Here is an 8,758-nt window from a genome sequence, read left to right as displayed (position 1 = left end):
GAACAAAAAATTTTGAGGAACTAAGAAAGAAAGGTTTTTGGGTGTGGGAGGCAAATTAGAAGGTGAGGTATTTATAGGAAATTTTTTCTTACCGTTGGTTTTTTCCCGTTATTATTTTTACCTTTTTTTTTTCACTTTCCTAAACCTTAAACTTCCTCATTATTATTCGACAAATAGCTACTTAGAGATTTTAACGGAAGAGAATGAAACTTTTCTCTCCAAAACCCTAGGCGGCGTCTGGTCTTCCGATAAGGTGTATGCCCGGTCTGACGGCTCGCCCCCGCGGCGGCGTCGTCGGACGGGCTAGAAGGGACCTTGTGTCCGGGATTGCATGGTCCGGTTGGGGAGAAGGCAGCAGGGCAACGACGTTATTGTCCAGGGCGTTTGGGGGATTTATCGGCGACGGGACCTTGTGTCCGGGATTGCATGGTCCGGTTGGGGAGAAGGCAGCAGGGCAGCAACGTTATTGTCCAGGGCGTTTGGGGGATTTATCGGCGACGGGCAGCTGTGGGCTGATGGATTGGAGTCTGGGCCGATGTCGCCTGACCAGAGGAAGGAGCGCATACGAGCTGGGGGGTGTTTCGCGGTGGTGTGGCTGGACCGGAGATCACCTGAGGGGGATAACCGGACGGAGGCGTCGCGGCGATTCACCAGTGTTAGATCAGATCGATTGGACCCGAGCTTATCAAATCAGATCGATCACTAGGTTGGGTGTTCTGGTTCCGATCTCAGGAAGGGCGTTGTGGCTAGCCGGAAGGTGGTAGGTGATGGTGGTGCTGCTGCCGGAGGATGGACGACAGGGGAGGCGCCGGAGCGTCATGTTTTCTGCACCAGATCTTGGCTTGGGCCGATTAAGAGTTGGGTCTGGGCTTTGACCCTTGACTCTCTGTTGGTCTGGGCTTTGACCCTTGACCCAACTTACTTTTCTATTTTACCTTATTATTATTTACTTTTACTTTTAGTAAGCTATGGCTCTATGCCAAAAATAATTCCCTACCACTTTTGGCCCGGTATGCACACTCTGTGTGCCTTGACTGACCTAGCGAGGCGGCGAGCTATTTGCTTGATCAAATGGACGCAATCTCCTAGTGGCAGAATGAAATTGAGTGTCGCCGGATTTATTTCTGTGCGGCAACATGGTGGGAAAGCTGCGCTATTTGTAATGATGCTTCTTCATGATAGAGTTATCTTTCCGGTATGTCACCGTTATGTCAAAGCAAATGGAGTAGCCATTCGCGCACTCTTTGCTAATTGGTGCTTGTTAGAATACATAGGTTTTGTGGAGAATCTTGGTATTATTTCAGGATGTTCTCTTTATGCTTATTGTAATATGAGGTTCAGGCTTTATGCCCCCCCCCCTTGTATTCTGCAATTTCATTAATCAAAGCTTGAGGGCAACCGCACCAGCCCCCTTTCAAAGAAAAAAAAAAAAAACTTCCTCATTATTAAATACCATCAGATTTCATTAAATCAAAACCAACGGTTCAGATCTATTGACCGTTGGTTACAAAATTCAAAAAAGCCCAACGGTTACAAGCCCAACTGATCCATTAATTATCACTGCGCGACAAAAATCCGCCAAACATCCGCTGCACTTCTGTCCGAGCTAGAAAGACGCGCGACTCGTCTTCACACCGCTGCCATGGCGGGTATGTGCAGCTGTCCTCTTTTGGGCCATGCTGGAGGCCTAGGTCAGCCTGGGTCAGTAGCTTGACCTGGGAATGGGCCTAGGTCTTCTACTGTTTTCTTGCCCCAAGCTTGGTGGAAGCAGCAAAATGGATTTTTCTCTGATCTGGTGCCATGGTAAGAGAAGCTCCGTTCAAGCGTTATGTCTCTATTAATGGATCACTTCTGCACATTTTGATAAAAACTTAAAAATTGATATGATCTGCAAGGGACCTTAAAATGGCCAAAAAAAAAATATTCCTTGGAGGAAATGCCCACATATATTTTTCTTTTGGGAAAAAATCACAAATAGTTATTGAGTTATACCCGTTCGATACTTAAGTTACTGTGTTTTCAACAATATAACTTAACTCACTCACTTTTACATATGTCTTTCACTGAACTTATTATCGTTAAATCTACTGTTAGCAGTCGTTAAAATTAATGATTTTTTTGTCTAAACAATAAAAAATGCATTTCCAACTTGAATTTTTTTTATTCTGAAGAAAAAATGACAATTTTTTTCCCAAATTAAATCACAATTAAAAAAAAAACTCATTTTTTATTAGAAATTTAAAAAAGTTGAAAAAATATATCTAATAACTTCATATTGTTTTTTAAGTGAGAAATGTAGTTTTAGGGATTAGTTTGAAATTGCTGTGACTTAAAAAAACAAAAAAAAACTGTTATTACTCTGCTGTGAGAATAATCAGCTGTGAATTAAAAAAAGTTCGTGTTTGGTAAATAATACTTTTAAAAGTGTTGTCAGTACATAAAACACTTCAAAGCGTATTTTAATCGAAGTCAGAGCGTGTTTTAATTGAAATCAGTTTCTAAAATCTACTGTCAGTGACCTATAATTTTCAATTAAAGTTGCTTTCTATTTATTTACCAAACGCAATAAAATCTAAAATTTTAGAGAGAAGCTGATTTTTTTTTAAAACAGAGCAATCCCAAACGAGGCCTAAGTGTTTTGACAAATATACCTTCAATTTTAACTGCATCTAACTAAATATGAGTGAGTTAAATGATATATTAGAAATATCAGTGAGTCAAGTGTCAAATGAGTCAACATTAAGTGAATATTAGTGATTTTTTGCCTTTTCTTTTTGTGTTTGGGGTCATGGCAAACAAGCACTTGCAGTTGCTGCTTCAAATTCCACAGTGAAAGAGCTGAGTAAAACCTTACTGACAATCTAAAAATTGAATGTGATGGTGCAACTAGCAAACCTCGTCTGAAATGTAAGGATAACCTCAGGACAAAAAATTATCAAGGAATGAAAACATAGAACCACAGGATACCAAAAACCCTCCTCGACTTTTCTTGAACGCGCCTCACGCGCCATTCCTAAAAACCCTCAACCATTACCAAACTCTTCTCATCGTTTGGCCGTTGCCTTTACCTTCTCCGAAATCCCTTCAACTGTCCAAAGGTTTTGGTGGCGACCCCGGCATTCATCTTCTCCGCCCTTCCATCTGGAAGCAGCGGAGCCAACGATTCATTGATGATTCAGCGAAAGCGCACTAAAAATGGTGGTGATATATCCTCTGATCTTGAAGCTCTGCATATGGAAGACCTCGATTCCACCATCCAACCCACTCCTACTGTACAACCCAAGTCGAGCTATGCTAGCAAATTGAAAAACCTTGTTGATCGATACCGACAAACCATGATCGAGTATTGACTGCGTTTACTCTCCAGGCAAGCATGGTCAAAACGTCTCTTTCTCTGAGAAGGTACACAATAAACTTGACTATGACTGGCATTGTGCTGTAGTTGTTAAGCTGATGGGTAAACCGAACTCTACGAATACCTTTGATTTCATGCTTAAGGGCTTACGGAGGAAATGGCAATTCAAAGGGGGTTGGCACCTCATTGATCTTCCTAATGACTTATACATTGTGAAATTTAACCTGGAATAAGATATGAACTATGCCCTTTGTGGGGGACCTTGGATTCTGGCTGGGCAAACTCTAATTGTTAGGAAGTGGAGGCCAGATTTTGATCCTCTGAATGAATTTATTGGGAAGATGGCTCTATGGGTAAGAATATGTGGCTTACCTGTTAAATACTTTAAGGAATACATTGTTGCAAAAATTGGAAAAATTCTTGGTGATGTTGTTAAGGTTGATTAGGTTACTATTGGCTAAGCTAGAGGTAAATTTGCTAGAGTCTGTGTTGAAGTTGATCTTACCAAACCTCTACGCCCTTTTGTTGAAGTTGAATATGTTGCTTACCATGTTGTTTATGAAGGAATTTCTCTCATTTGCTTTGAATGTGGTTGCTTTGGTCATTCTAAGGAGAAGTGCCCTACTGTGCATTCTAAAACTTACACTCATGCTCAAACTCAAGAACCTAATAGCACTATTTGCACTAAGGAATTAACTTCTAAGGACAAGACTGATATGCAGGTTGAAATGGAGAACTCCCAACCTCTTTCTGCCATCATCAAGGAGGATATGGGTCCATGGATGCTGATGAATTACATGAACAAAAAGAAAACCAATGATGGTGGGGGAACAAAGAAGAACAGATATAAGAGTTCCTTATTTTGCCTTTTACAAGATGAGGATACTAATGCTACCTTTGAGCCTAAGACCATTATTGACACTGATGCTAGAAACTCAGACCCTCCCATTGTGAAGCTGTGGACAAGCTTCCAAGAGAAGAAGAAGAACTTCAATAAGACTGCTCCTGTTAAGTCTGCTAACTTGACAGATACTAATACCTCTAATTTAGATGTGTCTACTGAAACTGTTTCACATAGTGCCACCTTGAAAGATGCCTCTATTTCAGGGTCCAAGAAAAATGTCTCAAGGAACCCAATGAAAGATGTCTCTAACAACATTGGCAGCACCAGTGGGTCTAAGGCCTTGCAATATCAAAGAAAATCAAAGGTACATCTTCTTCTGTTTATAAACACCAACCACATGTTTTCAAAAAGCTATCCTTTGAAAATGTTGAGGATAATGTGTTTGGAAATGGGATTTCTGCTATCTTGGGTCATTGCCCTCTGGAGATATCTCTTGAGGTTAATGAAAACCATTCTTCTATGATACAAGATACTGTCGATTTTGTTGACAAGACTTTTGCTGATAATAGCTTATTGACTAATGATGATAATCTGCCTTCCCATGATGAGGAAGGTATGGTTAATGTTTAATTGTGGCCTTTGGCCTCTCCTTCTAGGTCTTCTTAATGTTTAAAGCTCTATTTTGGAATGCTAGAGGTGCTGGAAGTGAGAGCTTCAAGTCTGCAATTGCAGATTTCGCTAAGTTACATTCTGTTGACATGTTGGCTATTTGTGAGCCACGAGTTCAATTCAAAAGAGTTAGTAATTCTTTAAGGCATATTGGTTTTCTTGATTCTAGAATTGTTGAAGCTGCGGGTTTCTCTAGAGGTATTTAGCTTTTGTGGGACAAAAATAAAATTCAGGTTGATTATGTTGATTCAAACTCTCAATCCATCTCTGTGCAAATTTCTCTTCCTGGAAACTTGCTTGGTTATTTACTGTTGTGTATGCTAGCCCTACTCATTCTATTAGAGCTTCTCTATGGGAATATTTTGATAACCTTGTGGCTTCAACTAATTTACCTTGGATGCTCATGGGTGATTTCAATGAACTTGTCTCTAGTGCTGATAAAAATTGTGGCACTTTATCTGGTAGATTTGGTGGTCTTAGAGATAGGATAAATAGGAATGAAATGATTGATATGGGGTTTCTTGGTTCTTGCTATACTTGGAGCAATAGTATAGTGAAAGAAAGACTTGATAGAGGGTTTTGCTGTTGTGCTTGGAGGTCCATTTTTGCTGATGCTTTCATTCGACATTTGCCCAAGATAAGATCTAATCACTGTCCTATTTTACTCCAGCTCTTCTCAAATAATACTGTTAATAGAAATGCCACACCTTTCAGATTTAGATTTCAAGCCATGTGGTTCAACCATGATTCTTACTTTGATTTTGTCTCAAATACTTGGGAATCTTTAAATGGTGAGTTCTGCTCTAAGGTTAAACAACTTTCAACTACTTTGTCTAATTGGAACAAAGATGTATTTAGTCACTTGTTTCACAGGAAAAAGCAGATCCTCTAAAATTGGTGGAATCCAGAAGACAAGGGACAGACATAAGAACCCTTTTCTGATCAATCTTGAAGCCAAGTTAATTAAACAATATGAAGCCATCTGTGATAAAAAAAAATATGTTTTGTGAAGGAGTTGTGTCCTAAAACAATCATTTTGATGTAATTATTATTAATCAAAAGGGCAAGTTTCTTGTTCATTGCTTATATTTAATATTGGGTTAATGCTCATACACCCCAAATCCTCGAAAATACTTCTCATACACCCCAGTGTCTTATTTTTCTTCCTCTTTACACAACTTTTTCTTCTTTCCATTCCTACCTACCCATCTTAGCAAAACCCCTACCAGTAGTACCCTTTCTTAGTTGTCCTTGTCAGTCTGGTTTCTTTGCTGTCTATTTTCATTATTTGTTTAAAGTTTTGATGAAACGTGGTGGGCCCATCAGAGTTTATTCGTTTACATATATATACAGATGTTGCAATCATCCTCTATTTCAAAGGTAAACAGTACACTTTACTATTCAGAATTTCGATCATTGACAGACTTGAGTTGAATGCTATCTGCAAAAATACTAGCAAAGAATTGCAAAAGGAAAGAGAAAAATTGAAGTTAGAACAAGATATTGATAATCTCTTATATATTCTGGAAGAGGAACAAAAACCTCTTGATTATTTGAGCATTGGTTAGATCCGCAAATCACTGGTATCAGAGCTTGTAAAGAGCTCAGCAGGGGAATCCCCCATGGGGACAATGTCTGATTTAATAATAGAGAGACTGAATTCTCTATTAAAATCGTCTGATGAAAAATATCAGAACCTGTAGAAAGAAATATTTAGATATCAAGAGTATCTAGAAAAAATTCCTATTATAATCCACCAATTAGAAAAATTGGAAAACAAACTGGATTATATCAAAGAACTTCCAAAAACGGAAGAAGAAAAGCTAACAAGTGTTAGTAGAAAAATCAATGAACAGCAAAAAACGCTGGATTCTATGAAAAATATACTAAAGGACAAGAAAGTGCCTACAGTAAAAACAAAGAAAGCTAATGGATTCTGTTAACGTTAGTGACTGAGGGGTCTCTAGTTAGCTTAAGTGAGAGAGAGAGATTGACACGAGATGTATAGTGGTTCGTCTCCGCCTTAGCGGGAGACTACGTCCACTTGAAAGCTTATACTAGCGTGTTGAGCCTTGCGGCCCAAGAGGGATTACAAAGGATGTAATGGGATGTGGAGTAAGTGGGAAGGAGTCTCCTTTTATAGGTGAAGGAGTGCTCTTCCTTTACATGGTTTTCGATGTAGGACAAGCAAAGATAACTATTCTAGTGTAGAAATCCTAGTTTGTGAGGGCAACTTTGCAAGGCCGGAAATGTGGCTTCCCGGCGACGGATTTGCGACTTCCGGATACCGTTGCGTAGCTTGAACATAGGGCTACAAGATGGATGTCGCGGTTGGGCCTTGCCATGTCTCGTGGGTGTCCCAAAGTGGGTGTTACTTATGCTTGGTGATGTAGTAAATACTCCATATTGTTGGAGGTATGTACAGATTCAAACCATTAGAAAGACCGGAAAAGAATCATGTTCCAAACATGATTTTTCTGGAACCATCAACTAGTTCTACTAGTATTCGGTATGAAAACCCGAAAGAAACTCGAGATGTCAAAATGATGAGCATCTTTGGGAAAAAGAAAGGAGTACAACTCCTAAATGCTGAAGAATTTGAATACAACGAAATCGAGCATGAGGTAAAAAACGCCTCAATTCCAAAGCTAGATTTCAAACAAATCTACAAAAGGGGAACATTTGACCTAATGGATAGCCATCATTTCAAATTACTTGAATTTACAACTCCCTCTACAACAGGAGAAACAGATCTACTACTGATCACTCCTGCTGAAGTTGCCAGAGCAAAAGCAAAAAATTATCAATTTATGCACATTGGAGCGGTCCAAGTAGGCATAAAACTTCTTGCTCGAGAAGGCATAAACTGTTCAGTTCTATGTGTCTTACAAGATAATAGACTAACAGATTTTCAAGCTAGTCTTTTAGGAACCCTTGAAGCATCTCTATGCAATCAAGTTGCTTATTTCAACTGCTTCCCAAATTTCTCTACCAACTTGAAAGATGCAGCTCACTGTCTAAGACTGAGAGTCAAGACAGATGGCATATCTATGAAAAATGATATGCAAGAATTGGCAATAGTATACATAATATACTATAAACTGATGAGTACCACAGTAGAGCCAAAGACAAGGATATCAAACATCCCTGGTCTTACTACTGGATTCCTCACCAGTCAGAAGAATCATTCACAACAAATCCATAAGGTTACTTGGAATGAAGTAATTTTTCCCATTGAATGGAAATTATCTGGTCCGAAGCTACCAGCAGAAAGTGCAAAAGCAAAAATTTATGAAAGTAGAAAGACTGGAGAAATCAGTCTAAATTTTGAAAATCACAAAAAAAGTGATGCCTGTCCTGAGAATATCAGGATAAACAAAAATCTTCTCAGAAGAAGCTACAGCACTAGAGAAGCTAGTGTTAGTGGTACAAAAAACTCTGAAGAACCATCAGAGTCCATCACTGAAGAAGAATTAGAAGCTGATCTAAACAGATCAGTTAATATGCTTAGAGCACAAAAGCTCTATGATCTCTATGAAGAAGCAGAATTTTGCGAAAATCCTGAGCGATTAGAAAAACTAATCGAACAAATGAAAAACTTCAATCCAGGAAAGGAAAGAAAACTCCTTCCCTACCAAGATATTGAAATGGAAGAAGGAGAAAGCTCCAAAACTTTCATTATTAGAGAAAAGGGAAAACTGAAACTCCCTAGACAGAAAGCCCCTACGGGCAGAAATGGAGAAAGAAATTCTCAAAGATTTGTCCCAGAGGACAAGATACCCAGAGTACCAATTTCTAATTATGGTATCTGGCTAGATCTAGACAAAGCTCTAGACAAGAGAAAAACTCTTGACCAATGGGTAGACAGCCTGATGATGGCCTCTGCTCTT

General features: G+C 39.2%; 1 protein-coding gene across 1 annotated transcript in view; it reads left to right on the top strand.

Annotated features, from left to right (window-relative positions):
- The window catches only part of LOC133708838 (zinc finger CCCH domain-containing protein 16), a 52,676-nt gene that overhangs the window by 24,366 nt on the left and 19,552 nt on the right, over positions 1-8,758 (top strand). The window lies entirely within an intron of this gene.

The sequence above is a fragment of the Rosa rugosa genome, chromosome 5, assembly GCF_958449725.1.
Source record: "Rosa rugosa chromosome 5, drRosRugo1.1, whole genome shotgun sequence".
Taxonomy (NCBI): domain Eukaryota; kingdom Viridiplantae; phylum Streptophyta; class Magnoliopsida; order Rosales; family Rosaceae; genus Rosa; species Rosa rugosa.
Note: the sequence above shows the minus strand (reverse complement) of the source record. Positions and strands in the feature narration are given on the sequence as shown.